General features: G+C 41.0%; 1 protein-coding gene across 2 annotated transcripts in view; it reads left to right on the forward strand.

Moving 5' to 3' along the window:
• The window catches only part of PRELID2 (PRELI domain containing 2), an 88,833-nt gene that overhangs the window by 61,630 nt on the left and 593 nt on the right, over nt 1–26,610 (forward strand). The gene's annotated exons all lie outside the window — the stretch shown is intronic.

Here is a 26,610-nt window from a genome sequence, read left to right on the forward strand (position 1 = left end):
TGCATTGGGTGCTTTATACTGCATTGCCTTTTGTAGTTTTTGTCTCCATCTCTCCAAATCAAAACAAAACAATCATCAGTTCACCCCCACTCCCCTACCACCCCCCAAATTCCAAACAAAAATCAAAAGAACTTTTTGGTGAACTCCCATGTGGTTCTTGTAAATCCCACATTTTACTTTTCTGGGAGAGGTGCAGGAGATAATATGGGTGATAACAGTCTTGTCATGCAAGTGTTCTTTTTTTAGTCCAGTTATCTGAGTACTTTGGGATGACTACAAATGCTGCGGAAATGCAGGGCCTTCATTATGTACTCACACAGAGATATTTTTTTTTTAAGTTTATGAAATACATTTTCAATGTGTGATAAAATAATTTGTTATTTCATCCACTCTCCTGGCAAGGCCGCATTATTGGTTCCATCATTATTCTTATTGTGTTGATTGGGAGGCTGAAGCAGAGAGAGATTGAATTCAACAGCATGTGAAATATTTGTCACTGAAACAATGTGGGCAAGTCAAACAACTTGTGCATCTTTTTAAAGAAGGTCTGGCCTAGACATGTTATGGCTGCTTCCTTAGGGTGTGTGCTTATTTGAGCCTTATGAAATGCATTTTAATAGTGGAAGATAATTCTTTGAGACAGAAGATACTGTTCTTGTATATATACTAGTATATATATATATGTATGTTGTATCTGTGTGTATATATTGGATGCATATATGTGGATATATGGATATATACACACACACACTATACGCTATATGTATATAGTATAGTATATTCAGGTACTATATATGTAGTCCAAATGGGCATTGGAAAAATCTGTTTGTTGCATCATTTTTTTAAACTAACTGTATTAGTTATCTGTTGCTGTGTAACAGACTACCCCAACACTCCACAGCTTGCAACAGCACACGTTCATTGTCTCTCAGTTTCTGTGGGTCAGGAGTCTGGCATGGCTTAGTTGGGTGCTCAGCCTTATGTTCTCACAAGGATGTAATCAAGTTGTTGGCTGGGGCTGCGATCTCATCTGAAGGCTCAATGGAGAGGATTCAGTTCCAAACACTCACGTGGTTGGTGGTAGGATTCTGCCGGCCTCCCTTGGTTCCTTGCCACGTGGGCCTTTCTATACAGCATCTCACAACATGACAGCAAACAAGAGGGAGGGCAAGAGGGTGCGAACAAGGCAAAAGCCATAGTTTTTTTGTTTCCTAATCACAGCAGTGACATCCCTTTATTTTCTGTATTCTCTTCATTAGGAGCAAGTCACCAGGTGTAGCCCACAGTCAAGGGAAGGGGTTACACAAGGGCATAAATACCAAGAGGTCAGGAACACTAGGAGCAGTGTCGGAATTGCCTGTCGTACTGACCTAAGCAGATCGGTATGCCAGGTTGCATGTACAGCTGTTAAGATCTTTTTGGTACCTATTGGGAATGGTGAGGGTCAGCTGCACCCTCATAACCTCACTACCAGCTTATGAAAAAGTTCTGCAACACATACAGATGCTTTGTTGATCATTTACAAGGAGACCCAAAGTAGCTTCCTGTTCTGTAAGTTTGATTACATCTCCGTCCTTCTGGGTGCTTTGTTCTCTGCAGGCAGAGCTGATGGTATTCCAAAGGCAAGATTCAGCTATTTTACAGATAGCATCAGGTAGCCAGAATCTTCAGTCCAGTGTCTGGCTACAGGACTATTTAGTCATAAACTGTGGGTGCCTTCCCTAAAGTTGGCAGGTGAAGGCATTGCTAAATAGTCTTAAATCCTCATTGCAAGGATGAGTGTCACTCTAGAATTTTGAGCTAAGCCACATATCTTAAGTTCTACCAATTGAGGTAATGAGAGTCCATTTCTAATATCCATTATGCTAGTTAGCAAGCCAGTGAAAATTCACTATTTTAACATTACTTATGCTAATTATCAAAGCCTCTGGTGGTTGCTGATAAAGATAACTGAGGTTTCTATAGAGTGAAGGTTGCTGATTAGAATGCTCATAGCCAATGCCTGGAGCGTGAAGCCTACATTAGGGCAACTTACTACCTGGTGTATAAGTTGAGCTAACACATGCACCATAACATTATGCTGAAATATTTTGAAGCAAATTATAGACATCCTATTAATCGTTTTCCACATGCCAACTCCTGAACTAAAAGCCTAGTATGTTCTGCATTTAGAAAGATTATTCTAAAGGTTTTGCCTGTGTGCTTAACAAATGTGAAGCTTTAGAGAAGTGCCCCTTGGTACATGATCTGGTTTTCTTATTTCCCAGATGTCATGTCTCACATCTTGGGCCCTCAAATTTCTCACCTCTAAAATGGAGTGATAATAATCTTTCACAGGGTTATTTTAAGGGTTAAGTGAGGGCATATATATGAAATATGCCTGGCACATAGAAAAACTTAAATAATCACTAGTATTAAGAGAAATTCTCTAATAAGAAGTATATATATATATATATATATATATATATATATATATCTGTACATTTTTTTTTCCTTTCTTTTTTTTTTTGCTGCACGCTGGCCTCTCACCGCTGTGGCCTCTCCCGTTGCGGAGCACAGGCTCCAGACACACAGGCTCAGCGACCATGGCTCACAGGCCCAGCCACTCTGCGGCATGTGGGATCTTCCTGGACCAGGGCACGAACCCGCGTCCCCTGCATCAGCAGGCAGACCCTCAACCACTGTGCCACCAGGGAAGCCCCAGAAGTATAATTTTTAAGTAAATAGGCTTTTAAATATTTATCCAAACAAAAATTTTACATAGCAGTAGTATGGGTAAGGTTTCGTTTCTTTAAAAATTATTTTTCTAATCATTTTTTAGATCCATAATTTTATTACTTTTTGTATCTATATTTAACATTTTGATATAGATCCTTCCATATGTCCTTGTGTATGTTTGCATATGTATGTATATGTATTTTTTTTTGAATAACAAAATTGGAATTGTTCTGTTTATTTAGCCCGACCTTGTCATTTATGGACATACTGTGAACATTTTTCTGTGTCACATTCCTTGAAAACATGATTTTTGATGCTTTCATAATATTCCACTGACATGATAGCTCTTATTGTTGTTTTCTATTTTTTTCACTATTATGGATAATATTATAGTAAATCCATGAATGTAAATATTTGTGTATATTTCTGATCACTTCCTAGGCTAACGAGTGTGCACATTTTTTTTTTTTTTTTTGTGGTACGCGGGCCTCTCGTTGTGGCTCTCCCGTTGCGGAGCTCAGGCTCCAGACGTGCAGGCTCAGTGGCCATGGCTCACTGGCCCAGCCGCTCCGCGGCATGTGGGATCTTCCTGGACCGGGGCACGAACCCGTGTCCCCTGCATCGGCAGGCAGACTCTCAACCACTGCACCACCAGGGAAGCCCAAGTGTGCACATTTTAAAGACCTTTGATGTGTAACGCCAATTTGCTTCCAGAAGAATTCTGCCCATTTGTAGCTTCCACCACCAGCTGGCTCTGGGTATTATCAGCTTTCTTGCTGTATGACTTGAATGAATCACAACCTCTTAGGAACTTGCATTTGTCACTAGGAAAGCAGGGCTAATTAGTCCATCCCCATGGGATTGTTGTGAAGAAGAAATGAAGTTGTTAGCTGCAGTATTCTGATTCTTAGTCCAAAGACAGTGAAAATTAATGCTTCTGTCATTAACTAATTGTGTGACCTCAGTCCTCCTCCAAGGTTTTAATTGTGTTACCTTGGGCTAGTTGCCCTGAACTGCACAATTCCTTATCTATGAATTGACTATATAGTGTCCACACATGCATGGCAGTCACAACCCTAAAAAGAGCGGACATTTCAAAACCCAGTAATAATTCCAAGAGAGAGGAAAAGGGCAAATGAAACTGTCATTCAAAAGAATAAACTCACAAAGATGACATAAGAACACTAGTGTAATGTTCTGCTGACTATATATTAAGAGACTTCTATTTCCTGCTTGATTATGTGAATTCTTTCAAGATCCTTTTCATTACTTGAATCACTTGAAGAACTGATGAAATGTGTTCTGTCCCTCTTATTTCCCAGCTTTCAATTTAAATCTGTTGATAATACTTTTTAATCCCACTCTTGAGTGCTCAAATAGATTGATTTACTTGATGTTTATTCATTAGATGCCATGAGAATATTACCAGGATTCTGATATTTAACAACTTATTTCTAGATCAGTTAAGTAATAGTAGCTGCTCTCTTTTTGCATATCCATCACTCCCCATCAACTCATCTCAGCCTGCTCTTATCTCTAGAGTTTTTAGTCCTGAGAAATATAACCTTTGCAGTGAAAACATCTTAGTGAAAATGAGTATTCTGCAACTGATAACAGTTTTTGTTCCTTCCACGAAGTTTAAATCCATGCCTTTACCTTGACGGTGAGACTCAGGAATCCAAAACCCCTCAGTGGCTCATTTGAATTCATCATGGTTGTGATAGACTACTCAGCGGTAAAGCTTCTGGGAATCCCTTAAGTCAGCCAGCTGAAATTCTGGGGTATTATCTTCTATGAAACTAGATGAAACCTGGGAAGTTAAGCTCTTTCCTGAAATGATAGAAAGTGGTTTCCTGAGCTTGAGATGAGTCTCTGTCATTATTTGCATAGTGATCAGAAGTCACGTCCCTGCAAAGTGGACTGTGCAGCACAGGGGCCAGGAATCAGGAAATCTGAGCTCTGGCCCTGCCTTGGCTGCACTCTCCTGGCCAAGGTGCTTGGACTAGTTATTCTCAACTTCACTATCATTTTTTGTAAAATCAGGGATTGGACTAGGAGGTCATTTTAAATTCTGACATTGTATGATTTTTTTTTTCCGAAACCACCCTCCTTTCCCCCAATGTGTAAATACCAAGATTTTTAACTGTGATTAAAAATCTTCCAATAAACAAAAGCCCAGAACCAGGTGGCTTCACAGGCGAATTATATCAAACATTTAGAAAAGAGCTAACACCTATTCTTCTCAGATTCTTCCAAAATATAACAGAGGGAGGAACACTCCCAAACTCATTCTATGAGGCCACCATCACCCTGACACTAAAACCAGACAAAGATGTCACAAACAAAGAAAACTACAGGCCAATATCACTGATGAACATAGATGCAGAAATCCTCAACAGAATACTAGCAAACAGAATCCAACAGCACATTAAAAGGATCATACACCAGGATGAAGTGGGGTTTATCCCAGGAATGCAAGGATTCTTCAATATACACAATCAATGTGATAAACCATATTAACAAACTGAAGGATAATACCCATATGATAATCTCAGTAGATGCAGAAAAAGCTTTAGACAAAATTCAACACTGATTTATAATAAAGACTCTCCAGAAAGTGGGCATAGAGGGAATTTACCTCAACATAATAAAGGCCATATATGATGAAGCCACAGCCAACATCGTTCTCAATGGTGAAAAACTGAAACCATTTCCACTAAGATCAGTAACAAGACAAGGATGCCCGCTCTCACCATTATTATTCAACATAGTTTTGGAATTTTTAGCCACAGCAATCAGAGAAGAAAAAGAAATAAAAGGAATCCAAATCGGAAAAGAAGAAGTAAAGCTGTCACTGTTTGCAGCTGACATGATACTATACATAGAGAATTCTAAAGATGCTACCAGAAAACTACTAGAGCTAATCAATGAATTTGGTAAAGTTTCAAGATACAAAATTAATGCACAGAAATCTCTTGCATTCCTATACACTAATGATGAAAAATCTGAAAGAGAAATTAAGGAAACACTCCCATTTACCACTGCAACAAAAAGAATAAAATACCTAGGACTAAACCTACCTAAGGAGACAAAAGACCTGTATGCAGAAAACTATAAGACACTGATGAAAGAATAATTAAAGATGATACAAACAGATGGAGATATACCATCAACATTGTGAAAATGACTGTATTATCCAAAGCAATCTGCAGATTCAGTGCAATCCCTATCAAACTACAAATGGCAGTTTTCACAGAATTAGAACAAAAAATTTCACAATTTGTTTTGAAACACAAAAGACCCTGAATAGGCAAAGCAATCTTGAGAAATAAAAACGGAGCTGGAGGAATCAGGCTCCTGGACTACAAAGCTACAGTAATCAAGACAGCATGGTACTGGCACAAAAACAGAAATATAGATCAATGGAACGGGATAGAAAACCCAGAGGTAAACGCACACGCATATGGTCACCTTATTTTTGATAAAGGAGGTAAGAGTATACAGTGGAGAAAAGACAGTGTTTTCAATAAATGGTGCTGGGAAAACTGGACAGCTACATGTAAAAGAATGAAAGTAGAATGCTCCCTAACACCATACACAAACTCAAAATGGTTTAAAGACCAAAATATAAGGCCAGACACTATAAAACTCTTAGAGGAAAATGTAGGCAGAACACTCTAGGACATAAATCACAGCAAGATCCTTTTTGACCCACCTCCTAGAGAAATGGAAATAAAAACAAAAACAAATGAGACCTAAAGAAACTTAAAAGCTTTTGCACAGCAAAGGAAACCATAAACAAGACCAAAAGACAACCCTCAGGATAGAAAATATTTGCAAATGAAACAACAGACAAAGGATTAATCTCCAAAATATACAAACAGCTCATGGAGCTCAATATCAAAAAAACAAACAATCCAGTTAAAAAATGGGCAGAAGACCTAAATGGACATTTCACCGAGGAAGACATACAGATGGCCAAGAGGCACATGAAAAGATGCTCAACATCATAATTATTAGAGAAATGCAAATCAAAACGACAATGAGGTATCACCTCACACCGATCAGAATTGCCGTTATCAAAATAGCTAGAAACAATAAATGCTGGAATGGGTGTGATGTAAAGGGAACCCTCCTATACTGTTGGTGGGAATGTAAATTGATACAACCACTATGGAAAACAGTATGGAGGTTCCTTAAAAAACTAAAAGTATAACTACCATATGACCCAGCAATCCCACTCTTGGGCATATACCCTGAGAAAACCATAAGTCAAAAAGAGACATGCACCACAATGTTCATGGCAGCGCTATTTACGATAGCCAGGACATGGAACCAACCCAAATGTCCATCGACAGATGAATGGATAAAGAAGATGAGGCACATATATACAATGGAATATTACTCAGCCATAAAAAGAAATGAAATTGAGTTATTTGTAGTGAGGTGGATGGACCTAGAGTCTGTCATACAGAGTGAAGAAAGAAAGAAAAACAAATACCATATGCTAATGCAAGTATATGGAACCAAAAAAAAAAAAAGGTACTGATGAACCTAGTTGCAGGGCAGGAATAAAGAGGTAGACATAGAGAATGGACTTGATGACATGTGGTGGGAGGGTGAAGCTGGGGCGAAGTGAGAATAGCATCGACGTACATGCACTACCGAATGTAAAATAGTTGGCTGGTGGGAAGCAACCACATAGCACAGGGAGATCTGCTTTGTGCTTTGCAATGACCTAGAGGGGTGGGATAGGGAGGATGGGAGGGAGGCTCAAGAGGGAGGGGATGTGGGGACATGTGTATGTATATGGCTGATTCACTTTGTTATACAGCAGAAACTAACACAGCATTGTAAAGCAATTATACTCCAAAAAAGATGTTAAAAAAAAAGATTTTTAAATTTGCCTGACAAAGTCTTGAAGTCTGCATAAAAATTCAGGAGTTGAAGCTAAGTATGAATCCAAGAGCATCAGAGATAATTCATATAACAAGTAGATGGTCAAGGGTTGAGGTGTTGGTAACCAAATATTTAAAAATGAGACATACACTTTTACATTTTTTTTTTTTTTTTTTTTTTTTTTCATGCCACGCAGCTTGTGGGATCTTAGTTCCCCAACCAGGTATTGAACCTGGACCCTTGGTAGTGAAAGCGCGAAGTCCTAACCACTGGACCGCCATGAAATTTCCAGACACATGCTTTTAAAAAATACTAATTAGCAAGAGAGGGTAGTAAGCACGTGGTACTGATGTTCCAGTTTCATTTTAAAATCCTATTCACGTGAGCTGAATACACCGCATATTACAAAGATTTGTAAATCTCTTAAATGTCTTTGAGTATTGGTGCCTGGTGATAGATATGTTGGCTTGTTTTCAGTCCATGTCTTCTGTAAATGCAGACTCCTAGAAAATTTGGAGAAAGCCAGTTACAGTAATAATAGTTGTAGCTATAATTTATTGAGTGCTTACCAGGAGCCAGGCCCTGATGAGGAAGTGGAGGCACACGGAGGTTAAATTACTTGCACGGTGTCATCAGCCAGTGTACAGAGCTTAGTACACATACGACTTTGAAGTAGACACTCGAAGTGTACAGTATTGTACTTGCTTTGCTGTTGCTCTTTTACGCTCACAGCCGACTGGAATCTTTGGAAATTTGGGAGCCATGTTCTCCTCACTATTCTGGATGGAATTTCCAACCAGTCTGTTACTTTTCTGAGCCCGTTTTTGTACTCTGTTGTGCTAAATTCAGAGACAATGAGAAAATAGGGATTTGTGGCTACCATAAATCTTCACATACCTCATGTAAACCTAAGGCAGACACAGAATCGAAAACTGAAACAGCTCTGGCTGGGCTGCATTGAAATAGAAAGATAGGGGCTGCATCCACAGCTTGTGCGGACTAAGAGTGTTTTAGTCACAGATCTTTGGTGGATCAAATCTGTTGTAGGATCGGGCTTGGATTCAGCTAGGCTCTTGGCGCAAAATTAAGGCTGTTAGTTTGACCAACAAGGCCAGGGATTAATACAGAATTCTGGACAGAGCAACTTGAATTGCAAAGCTAATTTAATTTCTTGAAGGTACATCTAATAGTTAAACTTCAGTTGTGTGCTTAAGCCCTGGAGCATGCTAATTAAACGCCCCTTGAGCTCTCCGAGGTGTCCAGCTGTTCCTCTTGGTCATTCTCACCCCTTCTGTCAGTGGTCATTTCTTATTCTGTATCCCCACTCTATGGTAGAACTTCATCTCTTGCTGAAGGACCCCTTGGTGTGCCCACACTGTGTGGGACTAGGGGCACCAGGTAGAGCCCCAAGCAGATGATGGGGAGGATGCTGGGGTGTCTGCCTGTTAAGGAGAAAAGAAGCCTTGTATTTCATGAACGCAGATTTGTTGGAGTGATATTTCTTGTCACTTTCAATATCCTCAGAATTCCGTTTGCTGCCTGGGATTTGACCCCTTATTCTTTGTCTACCTTTCTTTTTTAGATTCTGGCTAAACTATTTTTTTTATGAATTTCCTTGGTAAAGGAAAATGGTGGATTTTTGAGAGTTGAGTTGTTGATACTCAGGTTAAGAAGAATTTAAAGGCTATAATTAAAAATTTTCTTGATCACTGGCCTTTGGAGAGGATGTAGCTTTTATTACTTTTAAAGACATTGATGTTCGTTAAAGCCCACTAGTTCTTCTACTCTTTGCACTTCTTGATACGTTTGAAATATTTCATAATTTAAAAAATTGCCGCACTCCCCCCAAAAAGACTTGTTCCGTTTTTAAGCAGAATTAAAAAAAAATTTTATATAAAATGTTTTTGAGTAGGTATTACCTGCACATAAATGTTTTAAATTATATTTGCAGCAGAGCCATTTATGTTCTTTTGCTCTTGCACACTCTGAAAGCAGCGTACCCTGTACTGACCAGCTCTGTGACCTTGGGCAAGCCGTTTAATTTTCTGAGTCTCACTGTTGTCATCTGTAAAATGAGGATAATACAGGAACCTATTTCAGAGAGTACTTGTGAGGAGTGAATGAGTTACATACATAAAATGCTTAGGAGCCGGGGACGAGGGGAAGATGGCGGAAGAGTAAGATGCGGGGATCACCTTCCTCCCCACAGATACACCAGAAATATATCTACACGTGGAACAACTCCTACAGAACACCTACTGAACGCTGGCAGAAGACCTCAGACCTCCCAAAAGGCAAGAAACTCCCCACGTACCTGGGTAGAGCAAAAGAAAAAAGAATAAGCAGACAAAAGAATAGGGAAGAGACCTGCACCAGTGGGAGGGAGCTGTGAAGGAGGAAAGCTTTCCACACGCTAGGAAGCCCCTTCGCGGGCAGAGATTGCGGGAGGCGGAGCGGGGAGCTTCGGAGCCGCGGGGGAGAGCGCAGCCACAGGGGCGCGGAGGGCAAAGCGGAGAGATTCCCGCACAGAGGAGCGGTGCCGACCGGCACTCACCAGCCCGAGAGGCTTGTCGGCTCAGCCGCCAGGGCGGGCCGGTCTGGGAGCTGAGGCTTGGGCTTCCGTCAGAGCGCAGGGAGACGACTGGGGTTGGCGGCGTGAACACAGCCTGCAGGGGGTTAGTGCACCACGGCTAGCCGTGGGAGCCATGTTCTCCTCACTATTCTGGATGGAATTTCCAACCAGTCTGTTACTTTTCTGAGCCCGTTTTTGTACTCTGTTGTGCTAAATTCAGAGACAATGAGAAAATAGGGATTTGTGGCTACCATAAATCTTCACATACCTCATGTAAACCTAAGGCAGACACAGAATCGAAAACTGAAACAGCTCTGGCTGGGCTGCATTGAAATAGAAAGATAGGGGCTGCATCCACAGCTTGTGCGGACTAAGAGTGTTTTAGTCACAGATCTTTGGTGGATCAAATCTGTTGTAGGATCGGGCTTGGATTCAGCTAGGCTCTTGGCGCAAAATTAAGGCTGTTAGTTTGACCAACAAGGCCAGGGATTAATACAGAATTCTGGACAGAGCAACTTGAATTGCAAAGCTAATTTAATTTCTTGAAGGTACATCTAATAGTTAAACTTCAGTTGTGTGCTTAAGCCCTGGAGCATGCTAATTAAACGCCCCTTGAGCTCTCCGAGGTGTCCAGCTGTTCCTCTTGGTCATTCTCACCCCTTCTGTCAGTGGTCATTTCTTATTCTGTATCCCCACTCTATGGTAGAACTTCATCTCTTGCTGAAGGACCCCTTGGTGTGCCCACACTGTGTGGGACTAGGGGCACCAGGTAGAGCCCCAAGCAGATGATGGGGAGGATGCTGGGGTGTCTGCCTGTTAAGGAGAAAAGAAGCCTTGTATTTCATGAACGCAGATTTGTTGGAGTGATATTTCTTGTCACTTTCAATATCCTCAGAATTCCGTTTGCTGCCTGGGATTTGACCCCTTATTCTTTGTCTACCTTTCTTTTTTAGATTCTGGCTAAACTATTTTTTTTATGAATTTCCTTGGTAAAGGAAAATGGTGGATTTTTGAGAGTTGAGTTGTTGATACTCAGGTTAAGAAGAATTTAAAGGCTATAATTAAAAATTTTCTTGATCACTGGCCTTTGGAGAGGATGTAGCTTTTATTACTTTTAAAGACATTGATGTTCGTTAAAGCCCACTAGTTCTTCTACTCTTTGCACTTCTTGATACGTTTGAAATATTTCATAATTTAAAAAATTGCCGCACTCCCCCCAAAAAGACTTGTTCCGTTTTTAAGCAGAATTAAAAAAAAATTTTATATAAAATGTTTTTGAGTAGGTATTACCTGCACATAAATGTTTTAAATTATATTTGCAGCAGAGCCATTTATGTTCTTTTGCTCTTGCACACTCTGAAAGCAGCGTACCCTGTACTGACCAGCTCTGTGACCTTGGGCAAGCCGTTTAATTTTCTGAGTCTCACTGTTGTCATCTGTAAAATGAGGATAATACAGGAACCTATTTCAGAGAGTACTTGTGAGGAGTGAATGAGTTACATACATAAAATGCTTAGGAGCCGGGGACGAGGGGAAGATGGCGGAAGAGTAAGATGCGGGGATCACCTTCCTCCCCACAGATACACCAGAAATATATCTACACGTGGAACAACTCCTACAGAACACCTACTGAACGCTGGCAGAAGACCTCAGACCTCCCAAAAGGCAAGAAACTCCCCACGTACCTGGGTAGAGCAAAAGAAAAAAGAATAAGCAGACAAAAGAATAGGGAAGAGACCTGCACCAGTGGGAGGGAGCTGTGAAGGAGGAAAGCTTTCCACACGCTAGGAAGCCCCTTCGCGGGCAGAGATTGCGGGAGGCGGAGCGGGGAGCTTCGGAGCCGCGGGGGAGAGCGCAGCCACAGGGGCGCGGAGGGCAAAGCGGAGAGATTCCCGCACAGAGGAGCGGTGCCGACCGGCACTCACCAGCCCGAGAGGCTTGTCGGCTCAGCCGCCAGGGCGGGCCGGTCTGGGAGCTGAGGCTTGGGCTTCCGTCAGAGCGCAGGGAGACGACTGGGGTTGGCGGCGTGAACACAGCCTGCAGGGGGTTAGTGCACCACGGCTAGCCGGGAGGGAGTCTGGGGAAACGTCTGGACCTGCTGAAGAGGCAAGAGACTTTTTCTTCCCTCTTTGTTTCCTGGTGCGCGAGGAGAGGGGTTTTAAGAGCGCTGCTTAAAGGAGCTCCAGAGACGGGCACGAGGCGCGGCTAAAAGCACGGACCCCAGGGACGTGCATGAGAAGCTAAGGCTGCTGCTGCTGCCACTAAGAAGGCTGTGTGTGAGCACAGGTCACTATCCACACCCCCCTTCCAGGGAGCCTGTGCAGCCTGCCGCTGCCAGGGTCCCGGATCCAGGGACAACTTCCCCGGGAGAACGCACGGACGCCTCAGGCTGCTGCAACGTCACGCCGACTTCTGCCGCCGCAGGCTCGCCCCGCCCTCCGTGCCCCTCCCTCCCTCCGGCCTGAGTGCGCCAGAGTCCCCGAATCAGTGGCTCCTTTAACCCCGTCCTGTCTGAGCGAAAAACAAAAGCCCTCCAGCGACCTACACGCAGAGGCACAGCCAAATCCAAAACTGAGCCCCTGAGAGCTGTGAGAACAAAGAAGACAAAGGGAAATCACTCCCAGCAGCCTCAGAAGCAGCGGATTAAAGCTCCACAATCAACTTGATGTACCCTGCATCTGTTGAATACATGAATAGACAACAAATCATCCCAAATTGAGGAGGTGGACTTTGAGAGCAAGATTTATGATTTTTTCCCCTTTTCCTGTTTTTGTGATTGTGTATGTGTATCCTTCTGTCTGAGATTTTGTCTGTATAGCTTTGCTTCCACCATTTGTCCTAGGGTTCTATCCGTCCGTTTTTTAAAAATTTTTTTTCTTAATAATTATTTTTTATTTTAATAACTTTATTATATTTTATCTTATTTTATTTTACTTTATCTTCTTTCTTTTTTTCCTTCCTTCCCTCCTTCCTTCCTTTCTTTCTCCCTCCCTCCCTCCTTTCTTTCTTTCTTAAGTTCTTTCTATCGTTCTTTCTACTTCTACTAATTCTTTCTTTCCACTTTAACTCCCTTTTATTCTGAGCCGTGTGGATGAAAGGCTCTTGGTGCTGCAGCCAGGAGTCAGTGCTCTGCCTCTGAGGTGGGAGAGCCAACTTCAGGACACTGGTCCACAAGAGACCTCCCAGCTGCACGTAATATCAAATGGGGAAAATCTCTCAGAGATCTCCGTCTCAACACCAAGACTCAGCTTCACTCAACGACCAGCAAGCTACAGTGCTGGACACCCTATGCCAAACAACTAGCAAGACAGGAACACAACCCCACCCATTAGGAGAGAGGCTACCTAAAATAATAATAATAAGTCCACAGACACCCCAAAACACACCATCAGACGTGGACCTGCCCACCAGAAAGACAAGATCCAGCCTCATCCACCAGAACACGGGACCTAGTTCCCTCCACCAGAAAGCCTACACAACCCACTGAACCAACCTTAGCCACTGGGGACAGACACCAAAAACAACGGGAACTGCGAACCTGCAGGCTGCAAAAAGGAGACCCCAAACACAGTAAGATAAGCAAAATGAGAAGACACAAAAACACACAGCAGATGACGGAGCAAGATAAAAACCCACCAGACGTAACAAATGAAGAGGAAATAGGAACTCTACATGAAAAAGAATTCAGAATAATGATAGTAAAGATGATCCAAAATCTTGGAAATAGAATAGAGAAAATGCAAGAAACATTTAACAAGGACCTAGAAGAACTAAAGATGAAACAAGCAACGAAGAACAACACAATAAATGAAATAAAAAATACTCTAGATAGGATCAAGAGCAGAATCACTGAGCCAGAAGAACAGATAAGTGACCTGGAAGATAAAATAGTGGAAATAACTACTGCAGAACAGAATAAAGAAAAAAGAATGAAAAGAACTGAGGACAGTGTCAGAGACCTCTGGGACAACATTAAATGCACCAATATTCGAATTATAGAGGTTCCAGAAGAAGAAGAGACAAAGAAAGGGACTGAGAAAAATATTTGAAGAGGTTATAGTTGAGAACTTCCCTAATATGAGAAAGGAAATAGTTAATCAAGTCCAGGAAGCACAGAGAGTCCCATACAGGATAAATCCAAGGAGAAACACGCCAAGACACATGTTAATCAAACTCAAAAATTATATAAAATGAAAACATATTAAAAGCAGCAAGGGTAAAACAGCAAATAACACACAAGGGAATCCCCATAAGGTTAACAGCTGATCTTTCAGAGAAACTCTGCAAGCCAGAAGGGACTGGCAGGACATATTTATTAGTGATGAAGGAGAAAAACCTGCAACCAAGATTACTCTACCCAACAAGGATCTCATTCAAATTTGATGGAGAAATTAAAACCTTTACAGACAAGCAAAAGCTGAGAGAGTTCAGCACCACCAAACCAGCTTTAAGTTCTCTAGGCAAGAAACACAAGAGAAGGAAAAGACCTACAATAACGAACCCAAAACAATTAAGAAAATGGGAATAGGAACATATATATCGATAATTACCTTAAATGTTACTGGATTAAATGATCACACCAAAAGACACAGACTGGCTGAATGGATACAAAAACAAACCCATATATATGCTGTCCACAAGAGACCTACTTCAGACCTAGAGACACATACAGACTGAAAGTAAGGAGATGGAAAAAGATATTCCATGAAAATGTAAACCAAAAGAAAGCTGGAGTAGCAATTCTCATATCAGGCAAAATAGACTTTAAAATAAAGACTATTAGAAGAGACAAAGAAGGATGCTACATAATGATCAAGGGATCGATCCAAGAAGAAGATATAACAATTGTAAATATTTATGCACCCAACATAGGAGCACCTCAATACATAAGGCAAGTACTAACAGCAATTGAAGGGGAAATCGACAGTAACACATTCATAGTAGGAAACTTTAACACGCCACTTTCACCAATGGACAGATCATCCAAAATGAAAATAAATAAGGAAACACAAGCATTAAATGATACATTAAACAGGATGGACTTAATTGATATTTATAGGTCATTCCATCCAAAAACAACAGAATACACATTTTTCTCAAGTGATCATGGAACATTCTTCAGAATAGATCATATCTTGGGTCACAAATCAAGCCTTGGTAAATTTAAGAAAATTGAAATTGTATCAAGTATCTTTTCTGACCACAACGCTATGAGACTAGATATCAATTACAGGAAAAGATCTGTAAAAAATACCAACACATGGAGGCTAAACAATACACTACTTAATAACGAAGTGATCACTGAAGAAATCAAAGAGGAAATAAAAAAATACCTAGAAACAAATGACAATGAAGACACAAGGACCCCAAACCTATGGGATGCAGCAATTCTAAGAGGGAAGTTTATAGCAATACAATCCTACCTTAAGAAACAGGAAACATCTCGAATAAACAACCTAACCTTGCACCTAAAGCAATTAGAGAAAGAAGAACAAAAAACCCACAAAGTTATAAGAAGGAAAGAAACCATAAAAATCAGATCAGAAATAAATGAAAAAGAAATGAAAGAAATGATAACAAAGATCAATAAAACTAAAAGCTGGTTCTTTGAGAAGATAAACAAAATTGATAAACCATTAGCCAGACTCATCAAGAAAAAAAGGGAGAAGACTCAAATCAATAGAATTAAAACTGATAGAGAAGTAACAACTGACACTGCAGAAATGCAAAAGATCATGAGCGATTACTACAAAAAACTCCATGCCAATAAAATGGACAATCTGGAAAAAATGGACAAATTCTTAGAAATGCACAACCTGCTAAGACTGAATCAGAAAGGAATAGAAAATATGAACAGACCAATCACAAGCACTGAAATTGAAACTGTGATTAAAAATCTTCCAACAAACAAAAGCCCAGGACCAGATGGCTTCACAGGCGAATTCTATCAAACATTTAGAAAAGAGCTAACACCTATCCTTCTCAAACTCTTCCAAAATATAGCAGAGGGAGGAACACTCCCAAAATCATTATACGAGGCCACCATCACCCTGGTACCAAAACCAGACAAGGATGTTAGAAAAAAAGAAAACTACAGGCCAGTATCACTGATGAACATAGATGCAAAACTCCTCAACAAAATACTAGCAAACAGAATCCAACAGCACATTAAAAGGATCATACACCATGATCAAGTGGGGTTTATTTCAGGAATGCAAGGATTCTTCAATATACGCAAATCAATCAGTGTAATAAACCATATTAACAAACTGAAGAAGAAAAACCATATGATCATCTCAATAGATGCAGAGAAAGCTTTTGACAAAATTCAACACCCATTTATGATAAAAACCCTGCAGAAAGTAGGCATAGAGGGAACTTTCCTCAACATAATAAAGGCCATATATGACAAACGCACAGCCAACATCATCCTCAGTGGTGAAAAACTGAAAGCATTTCCACTAAGATCAGGAGCAAGACAAGGTTGCCCACTCTCACCACGCTTATTCAACAGAGTTTTGTAAGTTTTAGCAACAGCAATCAGAGAAGAAAAGGAAATAAAAAGAATCCAAATCGGAAAAGAAGAAGTAAAGCTGTCAGTGTTTGCAGATGACATGATACTATACATAGAGAATCCTAAAGATGCTACCAGAAAACTACTAGAGCTAATCAATGAATTTGGTAAAGTAGCAGGATACAAAATTAATGCACAGAAATCTCTTGCATTCCTATACACTAATGATGAAAAATCTGAAAGTGTAATCAAGAAAACACTCCCATTTACCACTGCAACAAAAAGGATAAAATATCTAGGAATAAACCTACCTAAGGAGACAAAAGACCTGTATGCAGAAAAGTATAAGACACTGATGAAAGAAATTAAAGATGATACAAATAGATGGAGAGATATACTGTGTTCTTGGATTGGAAGAATCAACATTGTGAAAATGACTGTATTACCCAAAGCAATCTACAGATTCGATGCAATCCCTATCAAACTACCAACGGCATTTTTCACAGAACTAAAACAAAAAATTTCACAATTTGTATGGAAATACAAAACACCCTGAATAGCCAAAGCAATCTTGAGAAAGAAAAATGGAGCTGGAGGAATCAGGCTCCCTGACTTCAGACTATACTACAAAGCTACAGTAATCAAGACAGTATGGTACTGGCACAAAAACAGAAAGATAGACAGGATAGAAAGCCCAGAGGTAAACCCACACACATATGGTTACCTTATCTTTGATAAAGGAGGCAGGAATGTACAGTGGAGAAAGGACAGCCTCTTCAATAAGTGGTGTTGGGAAAACTGGACAGGTACATGTACAAGTATGAGATTAGATGACTCCCTAACACGATACACAAAAGTAAGCTCAAAATGGATTAAAGACCAAAATATAAGGCCAGACACTGTAAAACTCTTAGAGGAAAATGTAGGCAGAACACTCTAGGTCATAAATCACAGCAAGATCCTTTTTGACCCACCTCCTAGAGAAATGGAGATAAAACCAAAGATAAACAAATGGGACCTAATGAAACTTCAAAGCTTTTGCACAGCAAAGCAAACCATAAACAAGACCAAAAGACAACCCTCAGAATGGGAGAAAATATTTGCAAATGAAGCAACTGACAAAGGATTATCATCTCCAAAATTTATAAGCAGCTCATGCAGCTCAGTATCAAAAAAACAAACAACCCAATCCAAAAATGGGCAGAAGACCTAAATAGACATTTCTCCAAAGAAGATATACAGACCACCAACAAACACATGAAAGAATGCTCAACATCATTAATCATTAGAGAAATGCAAATCAAAACTACAGTGAGAAATCATTTCACGCTAGTCAGAATGGCCATCATCAAAAAATCTAGAAACAATAAATGCTGGAGAGGGTGTGGAAAAAAGGGAACACTCTTGCACTGCTGGTGGGAATGTGAATTGGTATAGCCACCATGGAGAACAGTATGGAGGTTCCTTAAAAAAACTACAAATAGAGCTACCATATGACCCAGCAATTCCACTACTGGGCATATACCCTGAGAAAACCATAATTCAAAAAGAGTCATGTAGCAAAATGTTAATTGCAGGTCTATTTACAATAGCCCGGAGATGGAAACAGCCTAAGCGTCCATCATCGGATGAATGGATAAAGAAGATGTGGCACATATATACAATGGAATATTACTCAGCCATAAAAAGAAACGAAATTGAGCTATTTGTAATGAGGTGGATAGACCTAGAGTCTGTCATACAGAGTGAAGTAAGTCAGAAAGAGAAAGACAAATACCGTATGCTAACATATATATGGAATTTAAGAAAAAATATGTCATGAAGAACCTAGGGGTGAGACAGGAATAAAGACAGACCTACTAGAAAATGGACTTGAGGATATCGGGACGGGGAAGGGTAAGCTGTGACAAAGCGAGAGAGAGGCACTGACATATATACACTACCAAACATAAGGTAGATAGCTAGTGGGAAGCAGCTGCATAGCACAGGGAGATCAGCTGGGTGCTCTGTGACCTCCTGGAGGGGTAGGATAGGGAAGATGGGAGGGAGGGAGATGCAAGAGGGAAGAGATATGGGCAGAAACTAACACACCATTGTAAAGCAATTATACTCCAATAAAGATGTAAAAAAAAATGCTTAGGAGCCGACTTGGCATACAGTAAATGATCAGTTGTTACTGTTTAAAAAATATTTATTTATTTATTTATTTATTTGTCTGTGCCTGGTCTTAGTTGCGGCATGTGGTATCTAGTTCCCTGCCTAGGGATCCAACCCAGGCCCCCTGCTTTGGGAGAGAGGAATCTTACCCAGTGGAGCACCAGGGAAGTTCCCGTTGTTACTATTATTTAAAAAGAAAAATGCAAGGAAATTATAGGCAAAAACTTAATTTTTTCATTATGACATGATAGACAAATGTTTAGCGGTCATAATGAGGCTCTTTTGGAGTCAACCCGACCTGCTTTTAAATCTCCGTCCCCTCTCTGATAGGGTATATACGAACTTAAGATAAAAAGAGAATTATCTGGGCACCCATTGGATTTGTTTGTTGTCTAGGCATCAGTTGAATTTACTTACTCTGTTAGAGACAATTCATTGATTAAATGTACAAGCATGCTGCTAACCATTTTCTCTCTCAGAATAGGGAAGAAACAAGGGGAAATTCTGACTGAGCTTAAATCTGATGAATAGTGAAAAAAATGGCTAATAAAGGGAATTGATAGGAACCTTGTTGTTTTTTTTGGTAGTATAAGAGTTGGTACAAGACTTGGTACTAGGACCCTTTGGTGCCAGGCACCGAGCCAGTGCTGCTTCAATGTAAGGAAGATTGTCTTACAATTAGGCCTGAGACAGAGGGAATAAGGAGTATAAAGCATCCCATCCATGGAGGTTTCTAAGCAAGATCACAATTGTCAGAAATGTCATGGGTGGATGTGGCACTGCATGGGAGGCTGGCTTTGATGTTTAAAAAAATTACTGATAATTATACCCAACAGATGCACATGAACAAGCCATATTTTGCATGAAGTCTAAGTCAGAAAAACTGAAATTATATACAAGTCACATTTAAAAAAACTAAAAATGGAAATAGACTTATTGAGTCACACTGGAGGGTGGGAGACCAGTGACTAAATGCCTTTTAGCCAACAAAAGGTTGGTGTCAGATCAGGGTTTATTTGCAAATTGGCAATATGGAAATGGCTTTGTCATCTTCCATTGTGATATTTGATCCCAGGACAACTCCTTAAACTGGATGGGCCACTTTCATTTCTTTGCTGAGAGTTTCCTATCTGGACTAGATAATATAATGTGCTTTCCAATTTTTAGATTTTATTATTTTGAAATATATTCTTTTCCTTTACAAACTGTGAGATTAAATGTTCTCCTTAGGGAGAGAGGAAGCTTTATAATGTGAAGCAAAGACATCTAAATTACTGTATCAGTTTAATGTTCTGAAGTTACACCTAAAGATTTTGAGTTACTTATCAAAATAAAAGTGAATCTTACTCAATAGTTTATTAGCCACTGTGGGAAAATGATATTGAAGTCATACAGTCTGTTAGGATATTCCTACTTGAAAAGCATTATATTTAAAATAATTTGTAGATGTGATTAAATGTTGATTTGTATATTAAGAATCATGCCATTTAGTTTGGGCATAGGGCTGAAATACCTGCTTTATGTATCAGGCTTTTTGAACATAATCAGTAGGGAAGGGAAGGAAAGCCCTTGCTGTGTACCCAGCATCATACTAGGTGTCTTCACACATGCAATCTCATTAAAACCCTACAGGCCCCAGTGTTGTAAGATCCTGGATCCTGGACTCTTAATCCAGATTGCCTTGGGTCAAATCAAGGCTCTACCTCTTGGTTATTATGTGATTTTGGTCCAGATGCTTAATTTCTCTGAGCCTTGGGTCTCATCCAAAAGAAGAAAATACTCTCTAAGGCAGATAGGAGGGTAAAATAAGGCAGTGCAGATGAAGTACTCAGCACAGTTCCTGGCACACAGTATGCGCCAGTACATTTGAACTCCTGTTGTTTGGTGTTATCCTAGTTTTATAGACGAGAAATCCTAAATATAAAAGAATTGGACAGCATCAGATTAAAAGATACTTTATTGTGGCAAAGAATCTTTTCCTGGAGAAGCATTGAGCAGTGTTTCTCTTATCATTTTTTTTTTTTTTGTAGTACGCGGGCCTCTTACTGTTGTGGCCTCTCCCGTTGCGGAGCACAGGCTCCGGACGCGCAGGCTCAGCGGCCATGGCTCACGGGGCCAGCCGCTCCGCGGCATGTGGGATCCTCCCAGACCGGGACACGAACCTGTGTCCCCTGCATCGGCAGGTGGACTCTCAACCACTGTGCCACCAGCTCTTATCTTTTGATGAGAGAACTGAACGCGGATTCCTCCCTCCCTCCCTCCCTGCGGTTGAAGTGCGCTAGAGGCAGATCAGACAGAGCCTTATGTTTTAAGAGCAGTGGAACACTGTTGAAGGGTTGAAGCAGGGAAGTGACATTTTCTTTTTTCTACCATTTATTCATACTGTTATGATTCTACATAAAGTAAATGAAAAGATTCCGAGAAAGTTTTATGTAAACCAACTTAATAAAAAAAGTTTAGAATCAAAAGGGAAGTGAGATTTTTTAAAGTAAACTCGATGTGTACCGTTTTATCAAAAGGTGAGTGGTTTTATAATGCACACTTCAGCATCTGAGATTATGTCACTTTCTAACTCCTCTCAGCTAATCAGGATTCTTCAGGACTCATTTTAAGTCCCTGCTTTGCTGTCAGTTCTTTCCACGGTATTCCCTTCCTTTTATCTTTCATTCTTTATTCTTTCCTTGTTCGGATTTTTTTCGTTTCGTATGGCAGCCCCTGTTATCCTGACCTTTCACCACACTTTGTAGGATGCCAACTACTGGGCAGATTGCACTATAATTCCAAAATTCACACTCATCAGCCTGTCATTCAAAAGTATCAGTTGGTCCGTCTTATGATTCATCAACATTGAGCATGTATTTTGTGCCAGATTCTGCACCAGACAATAAGGATTCAAACGTAAGTAACTTTTGTTCCCTGTTTCTCAGCACCTTACCATCTAGTGTGGTAGACTTGTAAGCTGATGATTGATGGGTTGATTGATAGATTCATTCGTTCATTCAGTAGACATTTACTGCATGCCTTCTGTGTATTGGGCATTGTTTTCCTAGGGGTTACATCTAGAATAAGACAGATGAGGCCCCTAGCCTTATGGGATTTGAATTCTAGTGGGATTAGATGATCATGAAAGAGATTTAGATGAACAACCATTTACTGAGTGTTTACCAGAGGCTAGGTACTGTGGTAACCAGATCAGACATTATTTTGACAAATTCTTAGCACAAACCCATGTTACTATATTATCTCCATTCAAAGATGAGGCAGTTGAAGGTTGGAGAATTTAAGTAAAGTGCCCAAGGTTTCACAGCTAGCTTGGACTCAACCCTAAAACCTTTTAAGAGTGTTGTTGCATTATTACAGGGCTATTTGTGAGATGTTTTATGTGCTGTTGTCTCTTCCAGGAAAGAGCAGAACTAAGGTGGGAGGAAGAGTATGTGTGAGCAGGTGGGGAGTTTGCGGGGGAGTGGAAACATTGGAAGTGTAATAGTCTCATCTCCTGCTGCCTCCAGTCCGCTTAACTGCACGTGGACTGATGTTCCCACCCCCATGCCTTTTGTTAATCCCTCTGCTTGGACCTTCCCCTCACTCTGTATGTCACACTCATAACCAGGCTTGGGTCTTATACAAACCATTCACCACCTAGCAGCTTCTGCAGGTCCTCCGTTCATGCAAGATCAGTCTCTACTTCCCTTCTTCCATTGACCTTTTTTTTTTTTTTCAAGCGTGGTAATGTTTCTCAGAGGCTGTGTTGTTTTTCAGTTATTTTGCATTCCTCTAATTCCTCCCAAGAGACCGATGATGCCCTCTTGAGTAGAAGCATCATGTCTTACATGCATCTCATTCCTCACAGCAGCAGTGCAGGCTTTTACACACAATGGGCGTGGATACTGTTTCCGGTACTTATTCCAAAGCCATGATCCAAAAGAAAGCTTGTTTTCAGTGGCGGGAGGAGAGGTCTTCCAGTGCTTAATCTGGTTATCACAGTTCCTAGCTTCTGGTAAACACTCAGTACACAAACAGTTGTTCTTCATCTAATTATGGCCAGTCTTTTATCATTGTGATAACTAACTGAGCAATTCTCTTTTGTTAAGAGATCCCTATATATGTGTCTTTTGAGAACTGCTTTAGAACTTTGTAATTTTTTTTTTTTTTTTTTTTGGCTGTGTCGCACAGCTTGTGGGATCTTAGTTCCCCAACCAGGGATCGAACCCAGGCCCCTGGCAGTGGAAGCACAGAGTCCTAACCACTGGATGGCCAGGGAACTCCCCAAGAACTTTGTAATTTTTATAACATCTAATATTACCCTCTTCTCCTCTGCTTGGACCTTCCCCTCACTCTGTATGTCACACTCATAATCAGGCTTGGGTCTTATTCAAACCATTCATCTTCTAGCAGCTTCTGCAGGTCCTCCCTTCATGCAGCCCTCTTCAGGGACTCATAGGTAAATCGGAGCTTCTTAAGGAAGCATCAGTTTGATAACAAAATAAAGACAGCATCTGGATCTAGCCACATTTAGTTCCAACTTATTCTGCCCTCTCTTCCGGCAAGCTTTTCGTTTTCTGTAATAATCAGCTATTTTTCAGATACTTCTAGAGTGGGGAATTGGTGAAGTGTTTTGAATCTGAAAGACGTGACTCTGGGACTCCTCTGTGGGAACATGTCTGGTCAGCACAGCCCTTGTATTAGGGAAATGAGCCTGGGAGGGCTCCCTTGTCTGTACAATGGCAAATACAAAAAGATGGCCTGGTAACAGGGAGAAAAAATTCTCAGAGGGGAAGGACATAATAAAATCAAGCTGGTTTATGGTTTGTCAGTCCAAAAAGCTTTTAAGTTAAGCTCTGTCTATGAAGGTGGATCCACGTAATGTTTGTTCTGCATTTCAGGCATCACTGTGTGATAAGTGGTGTAAATTTAGCCCCTTTAAGCCTGATCTCTTGGGGGTTGAATTTTAAGCATTGAAACTATTCGAAAGGACTCTCGATTGGGTTTTGATTTCGTCCTTCCTTACCAAAGAGATGGACTAAATAATGGCTTGGCCGCCCTGGTAGGTTTTTTGATTTTAATTCATTTATAGGTCTCTCTCTGTTTGCCCCTTCTATTTCTAACTGTTCTGCTTAAAAAGACTAACGTGGTATGAGAGAGGGGGAAAAAAGAGAAAGAAAATCAACTGTCACAGTGTGAGCAATAATTGATTCAATAAATAGTGTCTTTCAATTCCCAAGGCAAACCCCAGCGTCTTCACTTATGTCAGCGCTCAGCTCAGTAAATGGTGGCGTTCTTAATTTAGACAGATGGAGAGAGCTCACCTGTGCTCACTTCCTAAGGAAGGAGTCTGCTTTTCTGGTTTTAAAGACATACCCACAAGACTTATGGGCCCACTCTGCAAAAAGAAGCTTGCAACTGTGAAATAACATGGCTATTTTTATTCTTCCTGAAAATAGAAGGAAGGCATTTAATTATTGCTCAGGGGTTTGTTGAAACAAACAAAAGAAGTTGAGACAAGGGGAATGAAATCTATTAGTCTGTAAGTTCCATGAATGCAGGGACTTAGGTTTGTTCACCACTTAATCTCCGGTGCACATAGCAGGTACACAATAAATATTTGTTAACTGTTCTGTTGTTGAGTGAGAGAGAGCAGAAGTGAGCACAATTCAGATCTTAGGTTAAGAATTAAGTTAAATTTCATTCCACTGGTTGTTTCATCCCCCAACCCCTCCTTTTCCCCCTAATTCTTAAAAAGGTGAGTAGCTTTAAGAGTACAAGAGTATATACTGTATCTTCACAAATGATTAAGGACAATTATTTCCTCAATTCCCAGGCTTGCAGAGGTGGTATCAAGCTGCTTTTTACAAATTCTAGTATATGAACTAATTGTGCTTCAGAACCACATGAGGAATATTTGCAGATTCCATGCCCCAGCCCTCGAAGTTCTGATTGAATGGGTCTGGGTAGGGCTTGGGAATCTGTATTTGCTTTTGTGGGTTCCCCTAGTAATTCTGGTGTGCGCCTGCACTATCCAGTCAACCTCCCAGTCCCCTTAGCTCTCTGGTCTAAGTTACAACTTTGTAAAAGTGATTAGCCTAAGGTACCCAGCAGAATAATTGGCAGGGCTGTGACCAGAACCCAGGTCTCTTGACTCCGACAACAGGGCTCCTGGTCCTACAGTCTACTGTTTTGGCTCACCCCACAGTCCGTGCTCCTTGGCATTGTCAAGATCCTTTAATTAATACTTCCTTCTCTCCAGCTAGTTGGCAGTATTTGTGGTGATAGCCAGCTAGAATCTGAAGGACCTTCAGAAACCTCAAGGAAATGTTAGATTTTGTTCAGTGTACTTTGGTACTCAATATATTTTATTGTCTTCTCGAGGTGCATCCCCCTGCCGTGGCTCAGAGCAAACCCCAGGTAAGAAGTCCCTGCCTTTCACTTGTAGGCCCACTCAGTGTCTCCCAGCCCTGCCTGACCATGGGGAACAGCTGGTACTTGTTAAAGGTACAGCTCTCTGGGGCCTACCTGAGTCCTATGAAATCAGAGCCTTCCTGTGCGGGGCCTGGGGACCTGCAATTTAAGTTAGCGTTGATCATTATTATTCCCTCTCATCCACACTCCTGTCCCTGAGAGCATCGTGTCCCATTCCCCACAATCCAGCTTTGAGTTCCTTAACACCCCAGTTCATAATCACATCACAATCCTGCCTTTCCATCTGAAGGTTCAGCCTCTGGTACAGAACTTGTCCTTGAAGGAGGAAAGAGGGAGTATCTGCTTTCCTCTTTCTTCCAGGGTAGAATTTGACTGGCCGGGGTGGGTGGGCAGTCAGCTTGATGCGTACAAACAGCTTGATGCGTACAGTCATGGAGTGAGCCTTGCAAGGTTAAGGGGTGCCCTTGAAACCAGAATTCAGTGTCTGTTCCTTCCCTGGCTTTATTACTTAATAGCTGTATAACGTTGGGAAAATTACTTAACTCTCTTTGAATTTCTGTTTTTCTCATCAGTAAAATGGGGGTAAGAATAGTACTTGTTCATAGATTTTGTGTGTATTAAACAAGGTGTCCTAGTCGGCTCTCGGACACAGACTCAGATGGACATTTTTATGTGGAGGGTCACTGGAGAGGGCTCTCGGAAACAGCTCTTGTAAGGGAGCGAGGCAAGCAGGATTAGGTAGAAGGTGACGTTGAACTGCGATGCAGTTGTGATGTAGGTCCCAGCTGATCCCGTGGGGAACTGTGGCGATGGGATGCTGTTCAGAGTTGTCCCGAATTGTGGGCAGGGGCTGGGCCTTTCTACGCTATACCCACCAGCCATGAGATGTGGGCCACCTCTGCAGAGGGGCATGACCTCAGGGAATGCATCTCCCTTTTGCTGAGGGTAGCTGTGTGCCAGTCTATGGTGCTGGCAGAAGGGGGAGGAGTACCTGAGTCCTGGGCATATCTCCGTGGTGCACCCTGCACCCACTACCTCAGATAATGCACATACAGACCTTAGCAGTGAGTCTAGCACATTTGTAAGTGTTCAGTGAGCACAGGCATAACTCGTTTTATCATGCTTTGCTTTAGCACACTTCGCAGATATTGCACTTTTTACAAGCTCAAGGTTTGTGGCTACCCTGCATCAAGCAAGTCTTTTGGCATTATTTTTCCAACATCGTCTGCTCACTTTGTGTCTCTGTGTCACATTTTAGTAATTTCAAACTTTTTCGTTATCATTTTACTTGTCATGGTGATCTGTGATTTTTTTTTTTTTTTTTTTTTTTTTT

The sequence above is a fragment of the Lipotes vexillifer genome, unplaced genomic scaffold (assembly GCF_000442215.2).
Source record: "Lipotes vexillifer unplaced genomic scaffold, Lipotes_vexillifer_v1.1 scaffold1068, whole genome shotgun sequence".
NCBI classification, from domain to species: domain Eukaryota; kingdom Metazoa; phylum Chordata; class Mammalia; order Artiodactyla; family Lipotidae; genus Lipotes; species Lipotes vexillifer.